This window comes from Lolium perenne, chromosome 6, assembly GCF_019359855.2.
Source record: "Lolium perenne isolate Kyuss_39 chromosome 6, Kyuss_2.0, whole genome shotgun sequence".
Lineage (NCBI taxonomy): Eukaryota > Viridiplantae > Streptophyta > Magnoliopsida > Poales > Poaceae > Lolium > Lolium perenne.
Window position 1 is genome coordinate 82065277 of NC_067249.2, and position 18615 is coordinate 82083891.

Sequence of the window (18615 nt, forward strand, 5' to 3'; positions counted from 1 at the left end):
GTATTTTAATGCTTGTGCAGACAGATTGATATCACGCGTGAGATTGTTTCCTAATTAGATCGGATGAAACGGAGACCGTGTGATTGATTGTATGGCCAGGATCTTTTCAATGACGACCACCAAAGTGCGTTGAGTGTCAAACGACCAACTTCCATTTAATAGTAAGATGTTAACAAAACTCAAATCGCACGAGTACGGTGCCGGATCGCCTTACTTGCATATCATGGTAATGGTATTTCATTTGTGTATATGGAATAAAAATAAAAAATAAAAAAGAGAAAGAACTGGGAGTTGGCGCCTACATAACAGGTAGCTTACTTACCAAGCCGTCCTCGCAAGATACTAATGCAAATTGTTTCGGCTTTCGGGAGGATCTGCGACTGAAAATCCGTAGAAGAATATGCTAAGTACGACTTACTATTTTCTGAGAAGATCTTAGGCAATATTAATTTGAATATATGTTTCTTTTGCAGGTATAATATATGGTACTTGATACCCTAGCCACTTCCCACGACTCTGGAGCCACCCCTCCCCCATTCCACAGCCTCTCCACCATGCCGCGTTGGCGGACAGCGGGTGGTACTGTGGTAGGGTGCTTTGACGCTGCCACCTTTCGGTATTTCTCCGGCATGGCTTCTCCTGATGGCCGGACATCACTCCCCCAGACGTCGACGAAGTCCAAGATTTTCCTATTGACCTCTTGTCGATCCTGTCTAGGTACTTCTGTACGCGCTACCTTGGAATTACCGCGTGAAGTTACCTCCTATACCCATTGCAGTGGTGCAGTTAGCTTCTTGCCTTCAGGATCCATTGTGGCGCCATGACCCCAAGCCTCGGGTGTTGAGGCGATGGGGAGAGAAGCACCATCAACGGGGTAGGTGCTTTGCACGTGCAAGGTGTTTGGTTTCATGGCGCAGAACCATGTGTGTGTGCGGATGTGCCAATGTGTTTGGAATGGCTGGGGACAAAAATACATTTGTTGTGAAGCCTTTAGAGTACTCGCAATTGTTTGGCAGAAGTATGTGTGTCGGACAACCGGTGTTTTGCAGCAGTGTTCTCAACAAGTGGAGGTGAAGTTGTGCTTGACCTCCATGTCTCAGTTGTTGGGGCGAAACCCCTAGGTATGACCTTCGGTGGTTGTAGCTAGCAATGGTGACTCCCTAATTAACTTGTTAAACCGGACAATGAAGGTTTTTGTGCACTATTTTCTTACTTGAGGTGTTGTCTTAGAGAAGTTTTTTTATATAGAGGTGTCTTCACCATTTTGTTTTTGAACAGGGAATGGCTCCGAAGGGCCTAGATGGTGCATTTATTACGAAACATGGAGGTACAAATTACATAGAGTACTCTCAAGGAAAAGAAAAATACAACGAAGTCCTCACGATAAGCACAAAGGACCCTAGATGTGAAACAGAAAATGTGATCCGGTCCTTCTTCTCCACCATGCACCTGGAACACCACCACCGGCCATCCTCACCTTCACCTGGGACAAAACCACTTGGTGAAGAGAGGACGAGGAACGCCTGACATAGGCATCCCCAATGGGCCTACCGAAGGTAGTACCCGGGGTTTACTGAAGGCCCACGACTCGAAGAATAAAAGGATTCGGAAGCCCAAGTTGATATTAATGAAAGTTAGAATTGTATTAGGAGATGATGTTTGTAATCTTGCGGGATGAGTTGGAAACCCTCCCGGACTCTGTAACTTGTACAATACGAATCCCTCGGCTCCACCTCCTATATAAGGGGGAGTCGAGGGACAAAGAAAGCATCGAATCATTGTTTCTCAAACCCTAGTTTTCATAATCGTCGAGTACTTTTCGGCTGAAACCTTCGAGATCTACTTTCCCTCTACTTCCAATTAAACCCTAGTCTACAACCCGTAGGCATTGACAAGTTAATCCCTTGTCAATTGGCGCCGTCTGTGGGGATTAGAGGAATCAAGGATCTGATCTCGATGGCACGTTCAAGATCGTCGACTTCATCAACTGCAAGCAACGCGATGGATCGAGGTAAACAGATCGCAACTGGTCCTGTCGATTTTGTTCCTCACCCGCCCTCCCGTTTGGATGCATATGCGTATCTGGAGGAGCCTATGGAGATGACGTTCGGAAGATTCCACTTTCGCGTCGTGAAAGAGGGAGCGCATCGTCTAGAAATTCCGATCTCGTCGGGGTTATCGGCGGTCGATTCCGATTTTTCAAGCTCAACATCGTCAATCGAGTCAGGCGAAGAGGAGACTTCATCGCCACGCTTCATCAGCACCAGGGCAAGCGAAAAGCTCGCCAAGATCTTCAGCGACATGTCCTTCGAGTCATCCGCGGACTCCTATATAAGCGATGACTCGAGAAGTATCGACAGCTTCAACTTCATCGACAAATCCATCACAGTGGGCAAGGTCTTCACCAATCTTTATGATGGTGTCACCAAACCCAGCACAGATCTGAATACAAAATACCATCAGATTTACGTCATCGGAGAGCCAAGCCGCGATCAAGAGGAAACATCTGAGGCTTTCGACGATTTGGGAAATCCATACGTCGATCCCTCTGATTTGCGGCGAGGTCTAGGCAACAAATATGTTGGACCTGAGCCTCGCGATAGAGTTTAACTCCCGCAAGCAGCATGGGATAGAGCCGCAAGAGCTATGGATGGCTCAGAACCAATGGCCACAACAGCCACGCCAGCAGAGTTGCAAGCATATCAATATAGGCTCGCACGAGCTGCAAGGGAATTGGAAAAACAGACAGCCGCTCTAAACAGAAGAAAGGAGGCAGCCTCTGCATCAAGCAGGCGAAGGGCAGAGCTGAGTCGACAATCTGGAACTTCGGGAGATAGCCACAGGGAAGCTCGGAATAGAGCAAGATCAAGGTTGCAAAACATACCTGAAGGAGAAAGATAGCACTTGGTTCAAAACCTTGATATGTCTTTTATGTCGATAGACACGAGAGGGAACATCATCCCCAAGACACCAGAAGCTGGGTATATGGCGACACAAGCCTTTATCCTCGCATCCAGGCCACCTCCAGGAGATCCAAGGGAGGCATTGTACAAAATGGCAATGGCAGGAGTCAGAGCCATGGGAACGGCGTTTGCATCAACACCCCCCGAAGGAACAGCAAGGCAAAATAGTCCACGACCTGCGGCAGCAGCAACAGCAGCTCCCGAAGGACCAAGTGGAGCAAGAGATACATCAGCACAAGCAAGGGTGGACAGAGCACGACAAAGTAGAAGGGAACATCGGCATTCCCCAGAACTAAACGACGAGGATATGTGCGGTTTGCCATGCTTCACGAGGAGAGTCCGAAAAACTCGAGTCCCTTCGGGATTTAAGTTGCCTGATAACTTCAAGAAATTCGACGGCCTGCAAGATCCAGAGGATTGGCTAGTTGATTACCTCGAGACGGTGAAGCTCACAGGAGGAACCAAAGCAACAGCTATGCAAAGCATCCAGGTGCATTTGAGTGGAGCCGCGCGGTCTTGGATAAAGAAACTTCCTCCAGGATCTATCGACAGTTGGGATAGCTTCGAGGACGTGTTCGTCAAGAATTTCCGGTCCACCTGCAAAAAACCTGCATCGCTAGAGGAATTGAGGGCGTGCCGACAAAAGCCAGACGAGCCAATGAGAAAATACATCCAGAGGTGGAATATCATTAAAAACTCGGCAGAGAATATATCTGACGAGAGAGCAATAGATGCGTTTGTCGCAGGTATCAGGCGAGGAGATTTTGTCGAGGATTTGGGGAGGACCAATCCAAAAATAGTATCCGCATTAATGGAGATAGCAAACAGATGGGCAGATGGAGAAGATGCTGTTCACAACAAACAACATAGGTCACCAGAGGAGGACCGCGGCCGAAATTATCAAAGTAGGCAACGATTTCCTCGGCAGTATTCAAGTTATGATGCTCCTGGGCAAATTTCGGCTGGCTTCCGAGCAAGCGCCGGAGGAAACAATAGAGATGATTACCAGAGGAGCAACGAGCAGCGAGGCGACAATAGAGATGACTCTCGAAACAATAGGCAAAATACCGGGTCAAGGTTCCAGAGGCCTTTCGTGTCTCCCGAAGAGATGATGAACGGGCCGTGTCAGATGCACTTCTATCTCGACAATAACGAAAAAAGACAGTCAGGACATTTGCAGAAGGATTGTCGAAATTTCCAGGCAATGTTAAGGTGGGCAGGGCATGCTAATGCTCAGGCAGCACACAAAAATGCTCAAGGACCTAGGAGTGAGATTCACTTGCCACCTCCTCCCGCGATTACGGACGAAAATCGACATCAACTTAGAATAGCGGCGGCACCTGCACCACCGCCTTATGTTGATCCCAACTCTAACGGAGCGGTCTCGATGATTCAGAAAGGCAGGCCATCCAATAGAGCTCAGAAAGTAATCTCGCGACAGGTGTTCATGGCAGAAAAGATGCCTCCACCAACAGTCGAGTATCTTAATTGGTCAGGGCAAGATATTGGCTTCACCATAGCGGATCATCCACAGCAAGTTCCTCGACCAGGGCAATCATCACTTATCTTACCAGCAGTAATTGCAGGATTCGACGTGTCTCGAGTGTTCATAGATGGAGGCAGCAGCTTAAACCTTATGTATGCAGATACATTAAGGAAGATGAACATATCCCTAGCAAACTTAAAACCAACGGACACGCGATTCCACGGTATCACACCGGAGAAGCCAAGTTATCCGCTGGGGAAGATTAATCTCGACACTCAGTTTGGGACCCGAGAAAACTACAGAATAGAGAGGCTGGAATTCGAAGTCGTGGATTTCCCATCACAATACCACGCTTTGTTGGGACGACCAGCATATGCTAGGTTTATGGCGGTACCACATTACACGTACCTGCTGTGGAGGATGCCTGGACCTAAGGGACCAATCACAGTCAAAGGAAGCTTTGCGTTAGCCGATAAGTGTGATAAGGATTTTCATCGACTGTCAGAAACTTTCGGGATGCAAGCAGAGTACATGGCGTCAAGGCTCAAGACTGACTATGACGTGTTGCCAGATGTCGGAAGGCCAAATAAAGAATCAACTTTCAACACTGAGAAAAATTCTAAGGAAGTGCAGATTCACCCGACAGACCCGAAAAAGACGACGTCCATCGCAAAAGACATGGACCTCGCATAGGAAAGCGCGCTCGTCAAGTTCCTTCGTGAGAACTGGAAAATCTTCGCATGGTGTCCAGCTGACATGCCAGGAGTACCCAGGGAACTTGCCGAGCACCACCTAAACTTGGATCCACTAGCAAGACCAATCAAACAACCTTTGCGGCGTTTTTCGGAGCCAAACCGCAAAGCTATGCTATCAGAAATTGATCGACTAAGAGAAGCTGGTTTTATCAAGGAGCTGCATACAGAGGCCACATGGGTAGCAAACCCAGTGTTGGTGCCGAAGAAAAACACTAAAGTCCTTCGCATGTGCGTCGATTTTACGTGTATCAATAAACATTGTCCAAAGGATCATTTTCCCCTCCCGAGGATCGATCAAATTATCGACTCCACGGCAGGATGTGAACGTCTTTCCTTCTTGGATGCATATTCTGGTTATAACCAGATCATATTAAAAGAAGAAGATGAGGTCAAAACAGCGTTCATCACACCTTACGGCGTGTTTTGCTACAGAACAATGCCTTTTGGTTTAAAAAACGCGGGAGCAACATACCATAGGATGATGCAGAAGTGTTTGGCGACACAGATTGGGAAAAACGTACAAGTGTACATCGACGATGTCGTCATAACATCAAAGAAGGGGACAACGCTAATCGAGGATCTGAAGGAAACCTTCGACAACCTCGACAAGTTCTGCCTCAAGTTGAACCCGACAAAGTGTTCCTTTGGTGTCCCTGCAGGAGAACTTCTTGGGTTTCTAGTCTCAGCAAGAGGGATTGAAGCAAATCCCGAAAAAATCCAAGCTATCGTAACAATGAGGAAGCCAACAAAGTTGAAATAAATACAGCAGCTAACTGGGCGAGTCGCAGCTTTAAGCAGATTCGTCGCCAGGTTGGGAGAAAAAGCACTACCGTTCTACGCTTTAATCAAGCAAGGAGAGAAATTTCAGTGGAACGAAGAGGCCGATAGAGCCTTCGAGGATTTGAAACGCACAATTTCGACACCACCAATCTTGGTGGCGCCGAAAGAGAAGGAACCTCTCCTGCTATACATCGCAGCCACACCTCAGGTGGTTAGCACGGTGCTAGTCGTTGAAAGAGAAGAAGAAGGAAAACTCCATGGAGTGCAAAGGCCGGTATATTTCATCAGTGAAGTTTTATCGCCTTCCAAACAGCGGTACCCGCAGTACCAAAAGTTAGCATATGGAGTGATCACAACAGCAAGAAAATTGCGCCATTATTTTTCGGCACACCCGATAGTAGTGGTCAATGAAGCACCTCTATCAAACATATTGAACAATCCAGAAGCTACAGGGCGTGTCTCCCTTTCGGGAATAGAACTTTCCCCTCGGGACATCACGTATGAAAAAAAAGGCAATCAAGTCGCAAGTTCTGCCAGATTTCATTGCAGAGTGGATGGAGCTGCAAAATATAGGACCCCCAGATTTGTCGAGAACTTGGACCATGAACTTCGATGGATCCAAGAGAGTAGAAGGAGCTGGCGCAGGGGTGATACTCATATCACCTGAAGGCGACAAATTGAAGTATGTCCTACGGATGACGTTCCCAAACGCATCTAACAATGAAGCAGAATACGAAGCCCTTATACACGGGATGAAGATGGCAAAAGCTTGCGGCGCAACTCGACTAAAAATCTTTGGCGACTCACAATTGGTAGCTCAGCAGGTTATGAACCAATGTGATGCAGTCAATGATAGCATGGTGGCATACAAGGAAGTGTATAACGAGCTTGAGAAGCTGTTTGATGGATGCGAAGTAAATCACATCAGTAGGCTGAGCAATGATGAAGCCGACGTTCTTGCAAACATCGGGTCGCAGTGCCTCCCAATTCCGCCAGGCGTGTTTTGGGAAGAAATAGCTGAAAGATCAACAAATACAAAGAAGACGCAGAAGAAGACGAAGGAGGAGAAAACTTCCGCGCCTCTCAAAGAAACTCCAGATGAAGAAGAGGACCAGGAGCTGGTGATGATGGTAGAAGTCCCATGGATGCAAGCGTACATATCGTATATCCTGAGAAAAGAACTACTCGACGATCCAGTTGAAGCAAGGCGAGTTATTCGACGGTCCAAAGCCTTCACAGTGGTCAAAGGGGATTTGTACAAGCGAAGTATTTCGGGCGTCCTGCAAAGGTGCGTTACTCCCAAAGAAGGAAGGATAATATTAAAGGACGTACACGAGGGAATATGTGGTCACCACGCGAGCAGTCGAGCTATTGTGGCCAAGGTTTTTCAGGCTGGATTTTACTGGTTGATAGCAATCGAGGATGCAAAAGAGATAGTGCGAACCTGCGACGCGTGCCAGAGGTTTGCCGCAAAACCCCACTCACCGGCAGCAGAATTGATGCCAATACCATTGTCTTGGCCTTTTGCCCAATGGGGACTCGATATGGTGGGAAAATTGCACAAAGTGTCGCCAGGAGGATACGAATAGATGTTGGTTGCTGTCGATAAATTCACCAAGTGGATAGAAGCAAAGCCGATAAATTCACCAGATGCAGCGTCAGCATAAAATTCGTGAAGGGCATCGTTTTTCGGCTTGGAGTACCTCATAGCATTGTCACAGACAACGGCAGTAACTTTACGTCTAAGGAGTTCAAGGCATACTGCGCAGAAGTAGGCATCAAATTGCACTTCGCGTCCGTTGGGCACCCGCAAACCAATGGTCAAGTCGAGAAAGCCAATGGTATCATCTGCAATGGTATTAAAAAGCGCCTGCTAGGACCGCTTGAAAAGGCTCGACATACCTGGCCAGAAGAACTGCCAAGTGTCCTGTGGAGTATTCGAACAACACCAAATACGGCGACACAAGAAACTCCGTTCTTTCTAGTCCATGGAGCTGAGGCAGTACTACCGATCGAAATAGAGCATGACTCCCCAAGAGTCACAGGGTATGACGAGGAAACCTCAAGAAAAGCTTTGGAGGACGATGTGGATGCACTCGACGAAGCTCGAGATGAAGTACTATCACGAGTCACCAAGTACCAGCAGGACCTGAAAAACTACCACAGTCGACGATTGCGGCCAAGATCTTTCCAGGTCGGAGATTTGGTCCTACGGCTCAATCAACAAAGTACTGAAAAGCTCGAGTCACCATGGTTGGGCCCTTACGTCATCACAAAAGTAATTGAAGGAGGAGCATACATGATCAAGGACAAGAAGACAGGGGTTCCCGAGAAAAACCCCTGGAACGTGGCGCAGCTTAGGCGTTTCTACGCCTAGAGCCAAAATATAGTCCTCCTTTGTAAAAATACAATGTACTGAAACGCCCGCGAGTTTTCAGACGCACTCTTTTCCTTTTCAGGGCACCGAGTGGGGCTGGAAAGGTTTTTAATGAGGCGGGCTCGCGGTGCTGCAATATAGTAAAAGATAGTGATGAGATACATCTTTTTTCTTCGACAGGCTCGGGGGCTCATAACCCATCGACAGTAAAATATATATATTCTCGCAAAAAAGAAAAATCTTCGAGATAACAAAATAGTATAAGCTCCAGCCAAAGGCTCGGGAGCTTCACAATATAGATTACACATTACAATATAGACAACTTCATCAATTCAAAAGAATTCGACAAAAAATATAGACATAACTTTTCGCCATATAGTACAACTCAGTCAAGGCCTAATATACTATCTATGGATAAACCTTTGGTTGTCTTGTGCTCAGCATAGGTCCCCTTGACGAAGAATTCAGAATCCATCCGAAGAAGTTCATCCATCATCGCTTCGGCCACAGGAGTCACCATGTCATTGATGGCGTCAATGTTATTTTTTCGTCGTGATTTTTTGGCCAAGCAGTCAGCGACAATCTTCGTCAGGTCCAATTTGGGATGGCAAATATGTATCATGATCATGGCGAATCTTGCTCCAGCAGTCAACTGAGCTCGCACAAAGTTATGAATACGAGGGGCATCTCTGAATTTCTCCATCAATCCAAGAAGAGTTTCGGGAGCTTCATCTCGAGGGAACAGAGTCTTGTAAACAAGGGTCAAGGTTCTCGTGCAGAAGTTAAGAAATTCGTGAACCTGACAGGCACGATCTTGGAACCTGACAATTTGTTGGGTTCGCTCGGGAGTAGCCCAGAACAGGCAGCCATGGTTAAGAGAAAGATTAACGAGGAGGTTCGTTCTCACATTCACCCTTTCTTCTTCAGCAGCAGTGTCGAGAACAGAACCTATTGAGCGACAAAGCAAGAAATTCAAAAAAAAGGGGGGTACAGCAAAAAGCAGAGACAATGTTAGGTCGAAAAACATACCTAACATATCCACACTAGCTTCAGTCATTAGCTCGAGCATATTATTTTCTCGAGCAGTTGTTTTTTCAGCTTCCGAAATAGCAGCGTCTTTGGCAGCTATGGCTTCTTTAGCTTGTTGAAGGGCAATTTTCTCTCTTTCGGATGCTTTGCGGGATTGCTCCATCATCGCAAGAGTTTGCTTTTTCATGGATTGAAGTTGTTGGCGAAGTTCTTGCAAATCTTGCGACAAGTGTTTACTCGAAGAACCTTCGATAAGGTTATCATCGACAAGTGTTCTCTTTGAGAAGGAAGAAGCAGGAGAAGTATCGGCAGGATGAGGATTTGCGGAGTAGTTATCAAATATTAACTGGAAAAGAAAATTTCAATATCAATGATCACGCAAGATAGAATTCCATTGATCTTCGGGACATTTACACAGATATTACAGAGGGAGTTTTTCAAAAGAATTACTACGATGGTTGTCGCTAAAGTTACTACGACGACAACATGAAAAGAAGCAGTAGAAATAAAAACAGAAAAAGATAAGGGCATTCTACTAGACCTCCGGCTTCGACGAGCTAGGAGCAGGAGTGGGCTTGAATCCAAGATAAGCAAGGATATTCTTTGTGTTGGGCTTCGCAGCCTTGATCAGCGATCGCCACTTCGTGGTCTCCATCTCCTGTGTGTCGCCAACCTTGGTCCAGTCGATGTTTTGTTGACTGTCAGCAACCAGGGCGACAGTTCTTTCAACGGCAACCTTCATGTTTTCTTGGCGCAGCTTCAGTCCAAGATCTTCTGGCGGATTAAAGTCCTTGGCAAGAGCAAGGAAAGTCGCGGGTTCCTTTTTCTTTGGGAAGAAGTAAGGGTAGAGCCGCGACAATCCTTCTTGGGCCTGATCAATGCCGTCACGGGCTTCTGTTCCGTGAAACTCAAGGATAGAGAGTGCGTCGAGGAGGGGATCGTTGTCAGGATCTTCAAGTTCAAATTCTTGGTTTGTTTTCCCTGTCGAGGAAAAAATGTGGTGGTCAACAAACAAGTAAAGAAAAGCAATTCCAAGGAAGGCAAAATAGATCGGGAACTTACTGACAAAGCGCCGATTTTGCGAGTCCAAGCGCTTGAGGATCGCCTCTTCACGAACAGCTTGTGTGGTTTTATGCTCGCTCAAGGCAGTTTCGGCGTCATGAAGCCTCTTCTGAAGATCTTCGACACCAGCAGCTTCTGCCTTGGCCTTGTCAGCCTCTTCCCTAGCTTTACTAGCATCAGATTCGGCATTCTTACGAGCCGCCTCACTTTGCTCTAATTTCTGAGCAAGCGTGTCGGCAAGTTTGTTGGCCTCCGCAAGTTTTTCTGCCAAAATAGTCAAAAATAGTTAAAATTGCGACAAAAAAGGAGCAAGAAGTCATGGGTAAAGGAAAGCAGGGAGTCATTACCTTCGGCTTTGCTAGCATACTCGCGGTACCCAACGAATTGGGCACCGAATCGAATAAATTCCTTGATCACAGGCTATCAAAGAAAGATAAAGAAAGAAAGCGTCGGTATGGGAAAAAATATGATGGCACAAAGAAGTAAACAGAGAAAACATCGACAGTATCAGAAAGAACTTAAGGACTTACATCATCCAAAAGAGGAGTCGATGAGCTACCCAATTGTAGGGTAGGCTCCGTGATTGTTTCAACCCCTGCCCTTTTTGGTGAAGGGACAAGGGGGCTTGCAGGAGGAGTAGGAGCGTCGGTGTTTTGTTGAGGAGGCGAAGATTCTTCTCCTTCAACTTGCACCTCAGAAACAACTAGAGTATGCGACGTACTCGTTCGAGCAGTCGCATCAGTAGATGGCATTTCTTCCTCGTCACCACTATGATTAAATGGCGGCAGTATAAGAAGCAAGATAGACAGAAAACTTCAAGTAGCAAAACAGTAAGAAACAAAAGGTGACTTACGAACTGACGAGGGCTTCAAGGTATGGATCGAAAGCTGCCTTCCGACGTGAAGGAGCAGCTTCTTCGGCTTTGGAGGTGCCGGAATCTTCGACATCAGCCCTTTTCCTTTTGTTCTTTGGAGAAACAGCAGGAGGAGGAGACCGTGCCGATGTAGTAGCCTCAGAGGCAGCCTCCTTTTCAGAGGATCCCGCAGATTTTCGAGAACCTACGGGTTCATTTCTCAAAAGAAGGAGCATCTTGGTTGTCATCAGTGACAACAGCTCGTTCTTCGACTTCTCCACCTTCAGGAAGGGGAGGAAGCGAGACAAGATCTGGATGGTTCTATACAAAAACAAAGGGAGGCGTCAACAAAAGAGTTATGTAAAGGGTGGCAAACAAAAATGAGCCAGTCGACAAAGGTTACCTTGGGAAGCGCATTGGTGGCGCTATATGGTTTTACGCGACAAGAAGAAGGGACAGGATCTTTCGAGGTTAGGGAGGAGATTTTCCGGACAAGCTTTTCTAAGTCCTTGACTGACAAATCAACCGACAACCGATCCACATCATTGTCGCCAACATACCTCCAGAGGGGATTTTTGCGAGCCTGTAGAGGCTGCACTCTGATTCTAAGAAAGTACGCCGTGATTTGGATACCCGACAGCTCTTTGCCGCGGGTGTTTTGCAGCTCGTGGATGCGGGACATCAATGCCTCCGTCGCCGTTTTTTCTTCTTCGGTAGCCTCTGCATCCCAGGAGCGGCGGCGATAGATTTTCTCGGCACCGTCAAAAGGAGGGATGTTGTCTTCAGCACATCCATGGTTCTCCTCATGGATGTACAACCACTTCTTGCGCCACCCTTGAACTGAGTCAGGGAATTTGACATCAAAGTAATCGACGTCGGGGCGAACGCAGATAACAACGCCGCCTATGTTATAGGCGACATTGGGAGAGCCATTGCGGCGACAAAAGAAAATGCGCTTCCACAGCGCCCAGTTAGGCTGGACGCCGAGGAAGGACTCGTAGAGGGTGATGAAGATGGAAATGTGGAGGATAGAATTGGGTGTGAGGTGATGAAGTTGCAGTCCATAAACAAAAAGCAACCCCCGAAGAAAAGGGTGAATGGGGGCAGAAAGGCCACGGATGAGATGATCGGCAAAACTAACCCGATACTCCATTGGAGGGGTTGGGTAGCTCTCTTCGCTGGGGAAGCACAGCGCCTTGGGCTTCTTGCTTATCCCCAGTTTCTTCAGGAGGTTGATGTCTTGGGTAGAGATTTTGGATCTCTCCCATTCAGCGCTCCCCAGATCCGCGGAAGCCATTGTTGATTCTGGTGTGCTGTGCCTTGTCAATCTGCGCGGTGGCATCAACAATGGCGCAGGAGTACAGCTCGAGGGAAGTTGAGCTCAGGGAACTATGGGGCGCAAGAGGAGATTTTTGCAGAGGAGAGCAGGAGAGCGGCGCGAGCAAAAGTGCTCGAGGAAGAAGAAGGGGACCTTATATAGAGGTGCGGCGAAGCGGCGTACCGTTGGATGGAAAAAGTGTGTGGCAGATGATGTCCACGTGGAACAGGAGTAAAAAAGTAATTTCACCCTGGAGGAGTTACAATGCGTGCGCCAGGAAAAGCGGAGGACGTGTGTCCCCCACTTGCACGACGTGTCAATATGATGCGTAATTTGGGCCCGCAAGGCAGCAAGAGAGAACTTCTCGCGATTTCCAGGAACTGCGGTCGTGGCTATCATCAGCAATGACGTCACTTTAGCAAGAGAAAAATTCGGTTTACAAGTTTCATAAAAAAGGCGACAGCAAAAGATATTGGAGAGCCTTTGATATTGAAGAGCCTTTGATCAAATACAAGTTTTTGATCAAATGCTCGGGGGCTACTTTGGAAAAATGAAAAATTCGAGAAAGACAAAATAGAAATGGCGTGAGCCTATGATCAAATACAAATATTTGCTCATAGCCTCGGGGGCTACTCCCATCGGGAGCGCTGTTCGCGCACCCGAGAGATTTGAAAATTTCGGGAGAGAAAGAAAATATAGCGGCATAAGGCGTGGAGCCTACACCCAAGCACAAGTCTTTGGCTGTAGCCTCGGGGGCTACTCCCATCGGGAACGCTGTTCGCGTGCCCGATGAAATTATAAAAAAAAAAGATAGAAGAACAAGAAAGTATATTTCGAGTTATAAATAACTCTACATATACTCCCATCGGGAGAGCAATATAAGTCATCCGTTGACTCAATAAAATGTGCCATTCCAACAGTCGAATAAGCACTCGACAATATATTCTCAGAACGCCAAAGTTGCGAACAATTTCTGAATGCTGCAAAACTTTGCGAAGATAAGACCCCAGATCCGTTCTGTGTGGCGTGGCGCCTTCTCTGACGTCGATTTGCTACTTTTATCCGTATCAACAGATACGAAGAAAAATCCTAACGGACGCGTTAGGTACCCGATAAATATGACTGGGACTCGACAGAATGGTAAGACCTTAAGCGGCACCTGTCGAAGTTTACACCAGTATCCCGAGATCATGTCCAGGGACGTGATCTTGAAGTAGGTTTTTGCGGATTGCCACTAGAGCAGTTAACTAGTACCTGATCCGTCAGATGAACTAGCCCCAACTACCATTATCCCTGTACAATATAAAAATTCATATGAAGAAATATAGAGAAGTTTTAAGTTGTCGAGTAAAAATAAACAGTGGAGATTTTCCCTGACTCTACGATTCAAGCAAAATCTCAGGGGCTACTGACATAGGCATCCCCAATGGGCCTGCCGAAGGTAGTACCCGGGGTTTACTGAAGGCCCACGACTCAAAGAATAAAAAGATTCGGAAGCCCAAGTTGATATTAAGGAATGTTAGAATTGTATTAGGAGATGATGTTTGTAATCTTGCGGGATGAGTTGGAAACCCTCCCGGACTCTGTAACTTGTACAATACGAATCCCTCGGCTCCACCTCCTATATAAGGGGGAGTCGAGGGACAAAGAAAGCATCGAATCATTGTTTCTCAAACCCTAGTTTTCATAATCATCGAGTACTTTTCGGCTGAAACCTTCGAGATCTACTTGCCCTCTACTTCCAATTAAACCCTAGTCTACAACCCGTAGGCATTGACAAGTTAATCCCTTGTCAACGCCACCGGGAATCCCACAAAGGGCCTCGACATGGAGGTTGAACATACACCGAACGAATTCGTCGGCGTTGATGTGGGCCACCTGTTGGCCATTGATACGTCTCCGACGTATCGATAATTTCTTATGTTCCATGCCACATTATTGATGTTATCTACATGTTTTATGCACACTTTATGTCATATTCGTGCATTTTCTGGAACTAACCTATTAACAAGATGCCGAAGTGCCGATTCTTTGTTTCTGCTGTTTTTGGTTTCAGAAATCCTAGTAAGGAAATATTCTCGGAATTGGACGAAATCAACGCCCAGGGGCCTATTTTGCCACGAAGCTTCCAGAAGTCCGAAGACGAAACGAAGTGGGGCCACAGGGCGGCCAAACCCTAGGGCGGCGCGGCCCCCCCCCCCTGGCCGCGCCGCCCTATCATCTGGGGCCCCCGTGCCCCCTCCTGACTTGCCCTTCCGCCTACTTAAAGCCTCCGTGACGAAACCCCCAGTACCGAGAGCCACGATACGGAAAACCTTCCAGAGACGCCGCCAATGCCGATCCCATCTCGGGGGATCCAGGAGATCGCCTCCGGCACCCTGCCGGAGAGGGGAATCATCTCCCGGAGGACTCTACGCCGCCATGGTCGCCTCCGGAGTGATGTGTGAGTAGTCTACCCCTGGACTATGGGTCCATAGCAGTAGCTAGATGGTTGTCTTCTCCCCATTGTGCTTCATTGTCGGATCTTGTGAGCTGCCTAACATGATCAAGATCATCTATCTGTAATTCTATATGTTGCGTTTGTTGGGATCCGATGAATAGAGAATACTTGTTATGTTGATTATCAAAGTTATATCTATGTGTTGTTTATGATCTTGCATGCTCTCCGTTACTAGTAGATGCTCTGGCCAAGTAGATTCTTGTAACTCCAAGAGGGAGTATTTATGCTCGATAGTGGGTCCATGCCTGCATTGACACAGGGACGATGTGAGAAAGTTCTAAGGTTGTGTTGTGCTGTTGCCACTAGGGATAAAACATTGATGCTATGTCTAAGGATGTAGTTGTTGATTACATTACGCACCATACTTAATGCAATTGTCTGTTGCTTTGCAACTTAATACCGGAGGGTGCGGATGCTAACCCGAAGGTGGACTTTTTAGGCATAGATGCAGTTGGATGGCGGTCTATGTACTTTGTCGTAATGCCCAATTAAATCTCACTATACTCATCATGATATGTATGTGCATGGTCATGCCCTCTTTATTTGTCAATTGCCCAACTGTAATTTGTTCACCCAACATGCTGTTTGTCTTATGGGAGAGACACCTCTAGTGAACTGTGGACCCCGGTCCAATTCTCTTTACTGAAATACAATCTACTGCAATACTTGTTCTACTGTTTTCTGCAAACAATCATCTTCCACACAATACGGTTAATCCTTTGTTACAGCAAGCCGGTGAGATTGACAACCTCACTGTTTCGTTGGGGCAAAGTACTTTGGTTGTGTTGTGCAGGTTCCACGTTGGCGCCGGAATCCCTGGTGTTGCGCCGCACTACATCCCGCCGCCATCAACCTTCAACGTGCTTCTTGGCTCCTCCTGGTTCGATAAACCTTGGTTTCTTTCTGAGGGAAAACTTGCTGCTGTGCGCATCATACCTTCCTCTTGGGGTTCCCAACGAACGTGTGAGTTACACGCCATCAAGCTCTTTTTCTGGCGCCGTTGCCGGGGAGATCAAGACACGCTGCAAGGGGAGTCTCCACTTCTCAATCTCTTTACTTTGTTTTTGTCTTGCTTAGTTTTATTTACTACTTTGTTTGCTGCACTAAATCAAAATACAAAAAAATTAGTTGCTAGTTTTACTTTATTTGCTATCTTGTTTGCTATATCAAAAACACACAAAAATTAGTTACTTGCATTTACTTTACTTATTTCATCATGTTTCCTCCTAAGTTTGTTCTTAAAGATGTACCGGTAGGTCGAGGGTCTATCCTTGGGAAAGACAATATAGAAGATTTTTTCACTCATATTAGTACGGTCGAAGATTTTGAAGATAGACACTTGGTAGAACTTGCCCCCACTTATGAAATTGCTGTTGCTTCTTTAGTACACGCATTAGAAGCTAGATTTGTTAATCTTAATCCTGTGATTCAACATATGTTTCTTACACTCAGTGATATGGAAGAAGGAGAAAAGAAAGATTTTGTATTAGAAACCCTTCTTAAAGAATTTGGTGGAATAGCGAGAGAAGTTAGAAAAGTTTTCACTAAATATAATATGCTAGGTTCTTATACCAACTTTGCCAGTACCCTTGAGAAGATGGAAAAGGATAGACAAAAGTACACTAATAAAGTTAATTATGAGGGGGATATTAAAACATCAATACCTTGCAAGCTCTTGGGAATGTGTGAGGCACTAGAAAAGAATTTTGATTGGATTGTTCCTGAAGATTTGTTTGATGAGAGTAGCAAGCCCAAGACTAATGAAAAGGGAACCTCTGAAACTCACATAGAAAAGATAATATGCATAGTTGAGAACAATTCACACCCCGCTGAGAACACTTCGTCTCTTGATAATACTTGATACACACTTTCTGCGCCTAGCTGAAAGGCGTTAAAGAAAAGCGCTTATGGGAGACAACCCATGTTTTTACCTACAGTACTTTGTTTTTATTTTGTGTCTTGGAAGTTGTTTACTACTGTAGCAACCTCTCCTTATCTTAGTTTAGTGTTTTGTTGTGCCAAGTTAAGCCGTTGATAGAAAAGTAAGTACTAGATTTGGATTACTGCGCAGTTCCAGATTTCTTTGCTGTCACGAATCTGGGTCCACCTCCCTGTAGGTAACTCAGAAAATTAAGCCAATTTACGTGCATGATCCTCAGATATGTACGCAACTTTCATTAAATTTGAGAATTTTCATTTGAGCAAGTCTGGTGCCATTTTAAAATTCGTCAATACGAACTGTTCTGTTTTGACAGATTCTGCCTTTTATTTCGCATTGCCTCTTTTGCTATGATGGATGAATTTCTTTGATCCACTAATGTCCAGTAGCATTATGCAATGTCCAGAAGTGTTAAGAATGATTGTGTCACCTCTGAATATGTTAATTTTTATTGTGCACTAACCCTCTAATAAGTTGTTTCGAGTTTGGTGTGGAGGAAGTTTTCAAGGATCAAGAGAGGAGTATGATGCAACATGATCAAGGAGAGTGAAAGCTCTAAGCTTGGGGATGCCCCGGTGGTTCACCCCTGCATATTCTAAGAAGACTCAAGCGTCTAAGCTTGGGGATGCCCAAGGCATCCCCTTCTTCATCGACAACATTATCAGGTTCCTCCCCTGAAACTATATTTTTATTCCATCACATCTTATGTGCTTTGCTTGGAGCGTCGGTTTGTTTTTGTTTTTGTTTTGTTTGAATAAAATGGATCCTAGCATTCACTTTATGGGAGAGAGACATGCTCCGCTGTAGCATATGGACAAGTATGTCCTTGGTTTCTACTCATAGTATTCATGGCGAAGTTTCTCCTTCGTTAAATTGTTATATGGTTGGAATTGGAAAATGATACATGTAGTAATTGCTATTAATGTCTTGGGTAATGTGATACTTGGCAATTGTTGTGTTCATGATTAAGCTCTTGCATCATATGCTTTGCACCCATTAATGAAGAAATACATAGAGCATGCTAAAATTTGGTTTGCATATTTGGTTTCTCTAAGGTCTAGATAATTTCTAGTATTGAGTTTGAACAACAAGGAAGACGGTGTAGAGTCTTATAATGTTTTCAATATGTCTTTTATGTGAGTTTTGCTGCACCGGTTTATCCTTGTGTTTGTTTCAAATAATCCTTGCTAGCCTAAACCTTGTATCGAGAGGGAATACTTCTCATGCATCCAAAATACTTGAGCCAACCACTATGCCATTTGTGTCCACTATAACTACCTACTACATGGTATTTTCCGCCATTCCAAAGTAAATTGCTTGAGTGCTACCTTTAAAATTCCATCATTCACCTTTGCAATATATAGCTCATGGGACAAATAGCTTAAAAACTATTGTGGTATTGAATATGTAATTATGCACTTTATCTCTTATTAAGTTGCTTGTTGTGCGATAACCATGTTCACTGGGGACGCCATCAACTATTCATTGTTGAATTTCATGTGAGTTGCTATGCATCTCCGTCTTGTCTGAAGTAAGAGAGATCTACCACCTTA